Source organism: Dendrobates tinctorius, unplaced genomic scaffold (genome assembly GCF_039654945.1).
Source record: "Dendrobates tinctorius isolate UK_male_01 unplaced genomic scaffold, ASM3965494v1 ptg000231l, whole genome shotgun sequence".
NCBI lineage: Eukaryota > Metazoa > Chordata > Amphibia > Anura > Dendrobatidae > Dendrobates > Dendrobates tinctorius.
Window position 1 is genome coordinate 14,315,731 of NW_027361898.1, and position 13,802 is coordinate 14,329,532.

A 13,802-nucleotide genomic window follows, 5' to 3' on the forward strand; every position below is an offset into this window, starting at 1 on the left:
AGTTTGCACAGCAGGGACTGACAGGCCTTGTTGCTGGACCGCCCCCTCAGTTCAGTGACCTGTGTGGACAGAGCCTCCAGCTGCTTGGTTATGGAGACTATAGGATCCATGGTAAATAATCCTTTTTATTTTTTTGGGGGGCCAACTATAATGTCATGGGAAGCCTAGGTAACTTTAGGCTGAAACCCTGGGGCCCCTGCGGTGTCCCTCAGAATAGGGGAAACCCTGTCTGTCTCTCAACCCAGGGTTTACACTGAAGGTGTGCCTGCCTGGGCCTCCACCCTGTCCTTGTCTCCTGTCCAGCCCTAAGCTGAACCCACCACCCTCCACCCAGTGAGGAGACCAAACACCAGACCCCACAAATAAGTATGGACAGGGATAAAGGAAACGCACCACACCATGTACACACAGGAGAATACAATAATGTGCAAGGGCAACCAAAAAATACAACACAGGGAGGCAAAATGGCAACAACGGAATATACTACATCAGACACCGTATGCTCCTTAGACCACCACTCCAGACCAGTATCGCTAGCACAAGGCAAGAGCTATAGTCGGTGACACCCATAGTCACGCAGGACAATTTAAAGACAGAGGGCGTGACTAAGCCCTCAGACAGAATGACAACCTGGTTAACCCAATCCAAGCCAGATCAGAAGACCAATCAGCGCCGCTGAGAACCAAGTGGTAGGATGGGGTATTACTGCTGTCTGCCGGACACCCTGGTGCGAACAGTGTCCGACATGACACCTGCAATATCACGAGGAGCCTTGACGTTGGCTTGCAGGCTCTATTTATTTTGGCCAAAATATTAACCAATACCTCATTTAATGTACTCATTGCATGCATTAATTTTTTGCACTTATCATATCAGTTTTTGCAGCATGCAGCCAGGCCTCTTTCTGTTGGGTTGGTCTGGGGCGTCTGTCACTGTGTTTTGCATACTATAGTGCTGGAGCAGCCCGCCTGATAATCCTATGGGCATCATTAGTAGGTTGCAAGCCAGACACTTTGCATCACACTTGCCTGTGTGACTGGCGTCCAAAGCAAGCCTTTATCTATATGCATTTTTTCTACTAGGCAGCAAACCCCTCCATGGTCTGGTAGGTGTGGGGTGGTTGTTTTATCAGTGGATTGCACCTGTGCTGCTCCTTGCCTTTATTAGTGGAGGCCGGCAGCATCCTGCTACATGTGCATTTGCTCATCAAACAAGGTTTGGGGAAGGCCATATCTTGTGGTATGAGTTTTTTGAATTTTTCCTATGATAAGCCGAAGCAAAACAAGAAAAATAACAAGTGAGGCTGTGTGAATACTTTTGCATGCTACTATCTTAAAGCGGTTGTCTGGTTAAATCAAGCCATCACTTTGTCATAGGATAGATGATAGCTTGTTGGCTGGTGAGGGTCCACCTGCTGGGACTGCATTGATGGGTGGAATGAAGAACATTTATCCCCACTAGAATGAAGCAGTTGTGATATATTCTAAGTTGGTGGGGTTTAGACCGCTGCGATTACAATCTGTGCGAGTGTGGCACTTTCATCTCTGATAGAATAGAGTTGGGACACGCATGCATGACCGCCACTCCATTCATATCCATTGGACAGCTGTACTCAGCTTTCTCCAGCAGCCCCAGATGGATTTCAACTTAATACCTCTTTACTGCTAAAAGTTCCGACACGAACCTGATCAGATATTGCTGCAGGAACCTATGTGCTTCAGTAAAACTCGATAACTGGCATTTATTTTATAACTGTCCTGAAACAGCCAGTTGTCTAGTTTGCATGAATCAGCAAGAACACAAGGATCTTTTTCATCTGAGGGGGAAACACCAGAACTTAGCAATTACACACAGGCTATGGAGAGATACAAGGACTGCCGCATAGGAAAAGTCTCATATCAAGTACGGGAAATATAACATTACATTATATGAGGCATAAGTATATTCTGGCTCCAATATTTAATAAATCTTTACACACTCATATTTCAAATTGTTGTGCTGACAGACATACATAATATCTAATCTCCAGCCAGCATTCCCCAAGAATGACATGCGCTGTGCAGAAAGTGTTAATAGTAGCATGAGCCGCCATGTGGAAGAGCGGGTGTTTATCCTGTGCACTGAAGTGAAGTCAGGGTGCAGAGTGAGCGCTGCCCCTGTTCAGTTTATATGGAAATGTCAAGATTCATATTGCAGCTACAGACTGGAGCAATTAATGACCACTCATGGAAAATTCTTTCTCCTTCTCTGACAAGCCAGGGGCTCCCACATCCCCGTCTTTCTAGATGTTTCTGGCAGTGAGTCTGCATGAAGGGCACTGACGATACTTCCTCCACCTTCACACTTCCTCGCTGAGCGCTTGCCTGTCTATGTGAATTAGGCTTACACTGCACAGGGGACGCGAGGGCCTTATTAGCCGGACCTGTTAAAAGAGCACAACCTGGAGTAGTTGCCTACCATATGCACAACTGCACTATGAGCTGAAAGATTAAAAGCCTTGGCAGTGGGAGAGCAGCCAACATACAAAATATGGAAAGCGTTTGTACACATCCCAATGTCTGCAGGACACGATGGAGGCTTCTCACCGCCTGGAAACTACTTTCTGCAGACCACTTTCTTCATGTTATGGGGAAAGGAGTGTGAAAGAATGAAAACATAGCACATTGAAAGCTGATGTTTAGACTAGAATCGTGCGGTCAATGCAGTTTTTCACCTTTTTTTTATCTTTGGGGATCATTCACACAAATGAATTTTACACATATGAGAAAAAGAATTTATTCTAATCAGAGTTTGATTAGAGTGTGGTCCAAGCGCCATCTGTTTTTCTCATACATAGAGAAATAAAAAGAGACTTTCTACACCTTCCCCATTCTGTCAGCCCGTGAAAATGTCACCCCAGTGCGGTCATGGGTCCATTGACTTGTGTTGCTGATTTTGAATCTACTCTCGGATCAAAATTGGACAGTTCTCCAAAATTTTCCACAGATCTCTCAGTCTCAGTTAAAAATCATGGACATGTGACAGGCGCCATAGACTATCACAAGTTCAAAACCCGAATAGCACTCATACATGAAAATCAAATGTCTGAATGAGCCCTTAGCTATAAGTAGATCCAATGTAAAGAATGATCCACTTACTGTATAGGCTAAAGCAAAACAATAATCACAGCAGAATATGCTTTGTGTCCCCCCTACCACTCCTTCTATAATTTTATGCCAGATGTAATCAGATTGGCTTCTGCCTATAAGCACTACACAAACACATCAGAGTTAGAGATTTCCCATTATAACACGGTTATACCGGTAATTAATATAGACTATAAGCAACTGAACTTTTCGCATAGCTCCCAACTGTCCCAGACTTCAGCTCACTTCTCTCCCAGTGTCTTCTTTACTCTTTGGCCGGGATCACACTTGCGGCGATGCAATGCGAGAAACTTGCGCAAGTCTCTCTCCTCAATACCCGACACTTCCCCCGGTGGTTCGGACCGGAGCGTTTAGCTACATAGAAAGACATACAGCCTCACTCTCCGGTCCCGAGTGTCGGCGGCATTTCTCGCATTGCATTTGCAAATGTGACTCTGGCCTCCTCATGGGAATTGCATTTTGTTGCACACACTTATATTACGTACATAAACAATTCTCTTTTTTTCTCGTCTCCCCAGAACCGCCTGCATTGCAGGTTGCAAATAAATCTATGAGCCACAGACTGCAGTAAGCAGAGTAGGAGAAAGTGGTAATATTAAGCTGATATTGAGCCCTGATTCTGACAGGTGACACCTAGCATTTTAACGCTTTAACAGCTGCGATTGCTGTGATTGCAACATTTAGAGAGCTTTTAGAGGGAAAAAAGCCCCTCTGCCCTTGGATCAGCGCCCTGATCGTTGACATGGTGACCTGATATCGCCATGACAGCATCTTAGTCACCAGGCACTAGCAAGTTAGATCATGCACAGTGCATGACCTAATTTATATATGTAGCACTGACAGGTTACAAGGTTTAGCAATGCTCCTGCATTGCTATGGCTTATAACTGCGGAAAAGACTGGTGAAAGTGAAAGTCCCATAGTGGGACTAAGTAAAAAAGTAATAAAGTGAAAAAAAGGTTGCAAAAATGTTTTGTAAAGAAAATCACAAAATAATTTAAAAAATACAAAATATATTGTACTCATAAATAATTATTATTCTGAAATTAAATAATAAAAGTACTCATATTTGGGATCGCACCCCACTCGGGTTCGTCGTATGTTAACATAAATATACGGGGCTTCCATGTTAGTGGAAGTATAAAGGCTCTGGAATAGGGAAATGGCCCTCGCCCCCCCAAAAAGAAATTTAACAAATTCTGTGCTCCCAAATCAAAATGCCCCTCTCCCTTCCAAGCCCCAGTGTGCCTAAATTGCAGTCAGTGTCCACATGTTTGACATTTCTGTAGCGGTGAGAGCCCATCTCATTTAACGATGCAATAGCTGGGCACAATGTAAATGCACTACAATGTTAGCAATTTTCACTACATCCACTGCTGATTGTTTCTGGAAAACACCATTGGAGTCAAAATCATCACAACACCTGTAGATAAATTCCCAAAATGGTACAATTTGCAAAATGGGGTCACTTGAAGGGGGATTCTGTATTTCTAGCACTTAGGTATATGGAGTCCGCAAAGTATTATTGACAATTCTGCGCTCTAGGATGCCTCCTGTATAACAGTACTGCTAAGGGTGCTTTCACATTAGCGTCGTGTGACGTACGTCGCAATGCTTCGTTTTGGAGAAAAAAACGCATCCTGCAAAGTTGCCCGCAGGATGCGTTTTTTCTCCATAGAGTTGCATTAGCGACGCATTGCGACGTATGGCCACACGCCGCACCCATCGTGCGACGAATGAGTCGTGTTTTGGCGGCCGCGACGCACACAAAAACGTTACATGTAACTTTTTTTGTGCGTCGTGTCTGCCATTTTCGACCGTGAATGCGCGGCCGAAACTCCGCCCCCTCCTCCCTTGACATTACAATGGGGCAGCGGATGCGTTGAAAAACTGCATCCGCTGCCCCCGTTGTGCAAATCTTTCACATCGTGCGTCGTTACGTCGGCCCGAAGAATTGCGACGTACGTCACACAACGCTAGTGTGAAAGTAGCCTTAGTCATTTGGCAAATAGTGTTCTGTCCTTCCCGAGTCTTGTCGTATGGCTGAGCAGTACTGTACAGTCACATATGAGGTATCTCTGCATTCAGCAGAAATTATGAGACAAATGATGGTGCAATTTTTACACATTTACCAGAGTGAAAATATAAAATCTGGGGCAAAAGCAAAATTTGTGTGGTAAAAATGTGATTATTTTTTTCTTCATTACCCAATGATATAAAATTTTGTGATGTCAATATGATCACTTCACCCTAAATGAATTCATTGAGAGATGTAGTTTGTAATATGGGGTCTCTAAAGAAGGGGTTCTGCTGTTCTGACACTTCAGGGGCTCTGCCAATGTGACATGGCACCCTTAAATCAGTCCAACAAAATGTAAACTCCAATATGACGTTTCTTCCCTTCTGAGCTTTGCACTGTGCCTCAAAAGTAGTTTTCATCCATATATGGGGTATCTGTGTACTCAAAAGAAATTGCACAATAAACTTTTGGGGTCCATTTTCTCCTACTATCCTTGTGAAAATAAAACATTTGGGGATAAAATGACATTTTTTGTTGAAAAATGTGTATTTTTATTTTCATGGCTCTACGTTATAAACTTTTGTGAAGCAGCTGGCGGTTCAAGGTGTTCAATACACATCTAATTGCATTCAGTCTGTCGTGTATCTTTGAAAATAGTGTCACTTGTGGAGGTTTCCAATGTTTAGGCACATCAGGAGCTCTTCAAACGCTACGTGGCTTCCACAAATTAATCCACCAAATTTTGAATTAAAAAAAGTCAAATAGTGCTCCTTTATTTCCAAGCCCTACTGTGCCCCCAAACAGTAGTCTTCCCAAACATATGGAGTATAGGCATACTTAGTAGAAATTGCACCATAAATTGTATGATGCATTTTCTCCTGTTACTTTGAAGAAAATGCAAAATTTGGGGCAAAAAAAACATTTTTGTGGGAAAAATTAGATTTTTTTATTTTCAGGTCTCAATGTTATAAACCTCTGTGAAGCACCTGGGGTTTCAAAGTGCTTAGCACATATCTAAAGACTCTAGTTTCCAAAATGGCATCACTTGTGGGGGTTTTTCACTGTTTAGGCACATCAGGGACTCTACAAATGCAACATGGTGATTCTGAATTTGGGGACTAAATTAAAATTTTTGTGACAAAAAGTTAAATGTTAAATGTTCAGTTTTTCCTTCCAGATTCTAACAAATCCTGTGAAGCACCTGAAGGGTTAATTAACTTCTTAACTGTGGCTTTTATCACCTTTAGGGGTGCAGGTTTGGGAATGATGTCACTTTTAAGAATTTTTTAAATTTTGCTGGAAAAATGAGAAATCGCTAGTCAGATATTAACTCATAACTTCCTAACAAAAAAAAGTTTCAAAAATTGTGCTGATGTGAAGTTGACATGTGGGTAATGTTATTTATTAAGTATTTTGTGTGATATAACTTTTTATATTGCTAAATTTTCACCAAATTTGTGCTTGTTTGTTTTTTTTACAAATAAATGCAAGTTATATTGAAGAAATTTTACCGCTATCGTAAAGTACAATATGTAATGAAAAAAAAAACATTTTGAGAATCAGTGGGATTCGTAGACGTGTTCCAGAGTTATTACCTCATGAAGTGAAAGCAGTCAGAATTGTAAAATTTGGCCTGGTCGTGAAGGTAAAAAACAGTCTTGGGGTGAAAGAATTAATGTGCTTTTTAAAATTTTTAAAAATTAATACATATCACAATTTGGCACACAGACATTACGGGTGTCCCTGTAATCGTAACAACCCATACCACACATTAATTATATTATTTACAGTGATAAATAGCATAAAAAAGAGTAATTGATTATTTTACCTCCATTAAACCCATAAAAAAATCTAATAAAAATGTAATGCTGAGGCCCAGTTCACATGTAGCATGATTGATGCGTTTTTTCTCCTACTTGTTTTCTGCAGGTGTACGCACAACATGACACAATAATAATCTTCACTCTTTATTGCATGTTTGCTATTTTCTTTATACCTTTTCTTCCTTATTTGAATTTTTTTGGTGCAGATGTGAAGCCACGTTTTTAATGTGGTTTTTATAGTGCAGAAAAGCTTGGATGCCTTGTCATAGCAGATGAGAAAACATAGATTGCTTGGGAGCTAAGTAACTCAGTTCTAGATGCGTGCATTTTTACTTGAGTTTTTTCCCCATATTTTTACAATTTTGACCACTGTCCCTTTATGAGGTAATAACTCTGGAACGCTTCAACGGATCCCAGTGACTCTGAGATTGTTTTCTCGTGACATATTGTACTTTATGATAGCGGTAACATTTCTTTGATATGACTTGTGTTTATTTGTGAAAAGAAACGGAAATTTGACGAAAATGTTGAAAATTTTGCAATTTTCAAACTTTTAATTTTTATGCCCCTAAGTCAGTCATATCGCATAAAATAGTTAATAAATAACATTTCACACATTTCTACTTTATATTAGCACAATTTTGAAAAAAAAAAATTTTTTTGTTAGTAAGTTATAAGTTGTCAAGTGATTTTTCATTTTTTCAACAAATTTTACAAAACCATTTTTTTAGGGACTACCTCAGATATGAAGGGGTTGATATGAAATAAAATACCCAAACATGACACAATTCTAAAAACCCCCTCAGGGTGCTCAAAACCACAATCAAGAAATTTATTAACCCTTCAGGTGCTTCACAGGAGCTGAAGTGACGTGGAAGGAAAAAATGAACCTTTAACTTTTTAGTCACAAAAATTATTTTTTAGCAACAATTTTATCATTTTCACAAGGGTAAAAGGAAAAAATGTACTGCTTAAGTTGTTGTGCAATTTCTACAATGCCCCATATGTGGGGGAAAACCACTGTTTGAGTGCATGGCAGGGCTCGGAAGGGAAGGAGCACCTAGTGACTTTTCGAACACAAAATTGGCTGGCATTGAGAGCGGATGCCTTGTCAAGTTTGAAGAGCCCCTGATGTGCCTAAGCATTGGAAAACCTCCACAAATGACCCTTCAAGAAAAATAATTTATATGTGTGGTGAGCACTTTGAACCCCCTACTGCTTCCCAGAAATTTATAACGTAGAGCTGTAAATATAAAAAAAATCACGTTTTCCCTAAAAATGATCTTTTAACAATTTTTTTTATTTCCATGAGGGTAACAGGAGAAAATGGTCCACTAAAGGTGTTGAGCAATATCTCCTGATTACGCCGATACCCCATATGTGGAGGAAAACCACTGTTTGGGCGCATGATAGGACTCTGAATGGAAGGAGTGATGTTTTGGCTTGCAGACTTTGAATGGGATAGCCTGAAGGCATCATGTTGTGTTTGCAGAGCCACTGATGTGCCCCTGAATGGTCAACCAATCACAGCAATGTGACAATAAAGTTAATAAAAAAAAACAGCCAATCACAGCGATCGCCGTTGCGGGAGGGCGGTGCCGCCCCCCAGGGCAACATGCAGGGATGGTCTGCTGTCAGGGAAAGCAGCCATCATAAACCGATCACCGCACGATGCAGCGTGGTGACCACAAAATGGTGGCGCTGTACTAGTACTGCTCTGGACACAAATGCAGTTTGGGGTTAAACAGGTGAAAAATACTGCAAAAACACTGAAAAAATGGATATGCTACAGATCTGAAAAAAAGCTTTAATGGTTCAACTGCGCTAGGAAGAAATAAGAAGTATGTGCATCAGATTTAAAAAATCTCATTCACTGCAACAGCACTGCAAAAATTCAATATGTCAAAAAGCCTTTGGCATGCTTAGTGTGCAGCTGCACTCATTTGTGCATATATATATATATATATATATATATATATCAAGAAATAGAGCAGCACAAAAATACAAAAGAGAGTCCAGGTGCAAAGGCATTTACCAAACCTTTATGATGCAAAAAATCCAAAAAGCAGGAAGAGCACATCGGTGTTTCAGGGTTAAATGATATCCAAGAAGTATCATTTCTCCTTGCGGAGAATGACATGCTAAGCATTCTCCGCAAGGAGAAATGATACTTCTTGGATATCGGTCAGACGCCTCTCTCGCAGCCAAACCAGATCTCCCACTTTGCACTGATGAGGGGCAGTACCCCGAAACACAGTGTCTGCAAATGGAGATTCTGGCTTGGCTTTTATCCTAAGTCATGTAACTAGGCTTGTTAAAGGGTCAACATTGACTTTTAGGATTGCTACCTCCAATAGGTGGCACTAGAGTTCTAGTCCTCTTCCTCTCTGAAGAGACAATTTGCATAATTAGGGTTAAATGAGAGATGTTTATTTAGCCCATAAGTGCGACGTTTTGGTTCAAGTGGCGAACCTTTTTCAAGCAGTGAATATGTTATAAATGACAGGTATTTATATCTCCTACAAAAATTACAATCGTTAACAATAATGCTTCTAATTTTTGGATTTTTTTGTATATACCGTACTCTGGCAAAAATTAAGAGACCACTGTACAGTTTTATAAAAATCAGCTTCTCTACATGTCTGACAGCCATTCCATTCCAGTGTCAGTTGAATTCCAACCAGAGTACACCTCATTCTACTTACTGTGCTTCTGATTAGGTGATCACCTGAATCAAATCTTATTTAACAAAGGAAAGTATAAAAAACCCTGCTGTGGTGTTCACAGTGCTCTTGCAATAGGACAAGCTGGATGGCAAAAAAGTGCTAGTAATATCCCAAAAGTAATATGAACGAAAACATAACTTTTAACCATGCCAAAGGGGTTGAAAAGAAAAGACTTGAGTGAGGAAAAGAAGGGCTCAGTTCTGGCTTTTGCTAGCAGAGGGATATACAAGAAGGATCATGTTGCCTCCATCCTTAAAATTTCTAAGCCTGCAGTCCATTACAACAAGGTCAAGCAGCAGACATTGGGGACAACAAAACTACAGACTGGCAGAGGGTGAAAACGACTCTCCACTGATGACCATCATCTTATTTGAATGTCACTCATCAATCGCAGGATGACATCAAGTGACCTACAAAAGGAATAGCAAATGGCAGCTGGTGTGAAGTGCACGACAAGAACAGTTCATAACAGGCTCCTAGAGGCAGGGCTCAATTCATGTAAAGCTAGAAAAAAAAGCCTTTCATTAATGAGAAGCAAAGGAGAGCCAGGCTGAAGTTTGCCAAAGACCATAAGGATTGGAACATAGAGGACTGGAGTAAGGTAATCTTCCCTGAGTCTAATTTTCAGCTTTGCCCAACACCTTGTCATCTAATGGTTAGACGGAGACCTGGAGAGAGGCGCATAAGCCACAGTGTCTTGCACCCACTGTGAAATTTGGTGCAGGATCGGTGCTGATCTGGGGATGCTTCAATAAGGCTGGAATTGGGCAGGTTAATTGTGAGGATGAGTGGACCTGCTGGACCGTGATGACAAACCTCCCCCGGGTGAGCGGACCAGGTGGACCGCCCCCTATCCAGGGAGTGTTAGGGGCAGGCCCAAGAGAGACTATCACCACGGCAGCTGGTACCCAGGGACGGAACAAGAGACCTCAGTGAAGGACAAGGCAGACTGGTGGCAGACAGACAGAGCTGCGACACAGGAACACAGAGAGGGTGGAGACACTGGCAGGGAGACACAGCTGGGACACAGGAACACGGACAGATGGTCATCACTGTCAGGAAGACACGGCTGGAACACAGGTACGGGAACACGGGCAGGATACGGAGACAGCACACGGAGGGCATGAGGACACAGACAAGGCGACAGGGCTAGCAATAGAGAAGGCAAGGAGCGACAGAGGATGTGGGGCCAGAATCACTTGTATTGCACAAATGCCGGTCAGGCACAGCCTGGAGGAAGAAGCGGCCTGATAAGCAGAGTGCGCAGAGGACTTCCGGGTCAGGAACCTCCAAGCCATGGAGCAGGCTGGGGAGGAGGCTGGGCTGACAGGCGTGGTTGCCTAGCAACGGGGTGCGCGTGTACCACTGAACTCAGCGTGCATGCGCCCCCGACAGATGACAGGAGCAGGAGCCAGGGCAGGCGTGCCGGGACGTCAAGAGCCGGTGAGTACAGCGGGGCTTGGGGAGAGGTGGCGCGATGGACGCAGGCAGCGGCAGAGAGGCAGGAACTGGAGGCGGCCACGGCGGCAGCATGACAGGAGCTGGAGGCGGCCGCGGCGGCATGACAGTACCCCCCTCCTTACACACACCCCCATGGGTGGAAAGAAACTTAGCCAGGATTCGAGGCGCCTGGATGTTTTCCCGGGGTTCCCAAGATCTCTCCTCAGGGCCAAAACCCTTCCAATCAACCATAAAAAAGTTTTGCCTCTTCGCTTTTTCATGGCGAGGATGTTCTTGACCTCAAAAAGATCATCAGAGGAGACCGGTAGAGGTGAAAGAGTGGTAGAAGCATGAAACTGATTGAGGATGACTGGTTTTAGAAGAGAACCGTGGAATGAATTAGGGATACGGAGCGAGGCGGGTAGCCTCAACTTGTAAGAGACATCATTGATGCGAGCCAAGACCTCGAATGGTCCAATGTACAGGGGACCCAGCTTATGTGAAGGGATCTTTAGGCGGATAAATTTAGAAGAGAGCCAGACTTTATCTCCCAGATGATATAGTGGAGAGTCTAGGCGCCTCTTGTCCGCATGTCTCTTCATTCTGTCCTGAGCTTGTTCAAGAGCGGTCCTGGTTTCCTGCCAGATCCTGGAGAACCCCCCAGACAGAAAATCAGCAGCTGGCACACCAGAGACAGGAGGCACTGGCAGGGGTACACCAGGATGTTGCCCGTGGACGACAAAGAAGGGTGACTTGGATGAAGAATCGATGGCGTGAGTGTTGTATGCGAATTCGGTCCATGGTCCAGTCGTCCTGGTGGGCGTTAGAGAAATGTCAGAGATAGGTTACCAGAGTCTGGTCAGTGCATTCCACTTGACCATTGGTTTGCGGGTGGTAAGCTGTGAAGTCAAGCGTGACGTTCATACTGTTGCAGAGAGCCCTCCAGAACCGCAAAGTGAATTGGACTCCCCTGTCCGATACAATATGTTGAGGAAGGCCATGAAAGCGAAAAACATGGTGAATGAAAATCTTCGCTAGCTCGGGTGCTGACCTGGAAGCGGGATGAAATTAGCCATCTTGGAAAAACTGTCCACTACTACAAGGATGACAGTGCAGCCTGAAGACTGAGGCAGATCGGTAATAAAGTCCATAGCAATGTGCTGCCAAGGATCCGAGGGAACTGGAAGCGGGTGTAAAAGACCGGAGGGAAGCTGTCAAGGGACCTTGTTCTTGGCACAAGACGGACAGGAGGTGATGAAGTTACGGACATCTTGGGGAAGGGTCGGCCACCAGTAGTAGCGGGACACGAGGGTGATAGTCTTTTTGAGACCTATATGACCTACTAGCTTGGATGCATGACCCCAGCGCAGGACTCGCCTTCTGTTGTTCATGGGAAGAAAGGTCTTACCCGGAGGCAGGGAGGTCAAACTGATGGGTGCTAGCGTGATGACCTTGGAAGGGTCCAAGATGTGCGTTGGCTCCTCCTCGATATCCACCGACAAAAAGGACCTGGACAGTGCGTCAGCTTTGAGGTTTTTGCTGCCGGGACGAAAGTGGAGCTTAAAATCGACACGAGCAAAGAATAAAACCCATCTAGCTTGCCGGGGGTTAAGTCTCTGTGCCGACTGGATATATGCCAAGTTCTTATGGTCCGTAAAGAACTTAAAAGGATGTACGGCCCCCTTCAGTAGGTAACTAAATTCTTGCAATGCCAGCTTGATGGCCAACAGCTCTCTGTCACCAATGGAGTAGTTCCGTTCCGAAGAGGAAAAGGATTTCGAGAAAAAAACGCAGGTGACAAGTCAACCGGTGGTAGACTTCTGGGAAAGTACCGCTCCGGTGGCTGAGGCATCTACCTCCAGAATGAAAGGTTTGTTGGCCTCAGGATGGTGGAGGACAGGTGCTGTGGCAAAGGCTTCTTTCAGAGACAAGAAGGCACTTTCCGCCTCTGATGCCCAGGCGTGAGGGTTGACCCCCTTGCGGATTAGAGAGGAGATGGAACTAGTCATCGAGGAAAAGTGAGGGATGAACTGTCGATAGTAATTTGCGAAGCCGAGAAATCGCTGAATCACCTTGACACCATGAGGACGCGGCCAATTGAGCACGGCGGGCACTTTCTCTGGGTCCATGCGCAAGCCGTAGTCGGATTTGATGTACCCCAGGAACGGAAGAGATGATTGCTCAAAGGCGCACTTTTCAAGCTTGGCATAGAGGCGATTCTCCCTCAGGCTCTGCAGTACTAGACGAACGTTCCTTCGATGGGTAGTCAGGTCAGGCGAGAAAACTAAAATATCGTCCAGGTATACCACTACACACGAATACAGCAGGTCTCAGAAAATATCATTCACAAATTCCTGGAACACTGCGGGGGCATTGCACAAGCCAAAGGGCATCACCAGGTACTCGCAGTGTCCGTTCCGAGTGTTGAACGCGGTCTTCCATTCATCACCGGAACGGATACGGATAAGATTGTAGGCTCCACGGAGATCCAGTTTGGTAAAGATTCGTGCTCCCCGCAGCCGGTCGAACAACTCTGGAATGAGGGGGAGCGGATACTTGTTCTTTACCGTAATAGTGTTAAGACCCCGGTAGTCGATGCATTGGCGAAGAGACCCATCCTTCTTCTTGACAAAAAAGAACCCCGCACC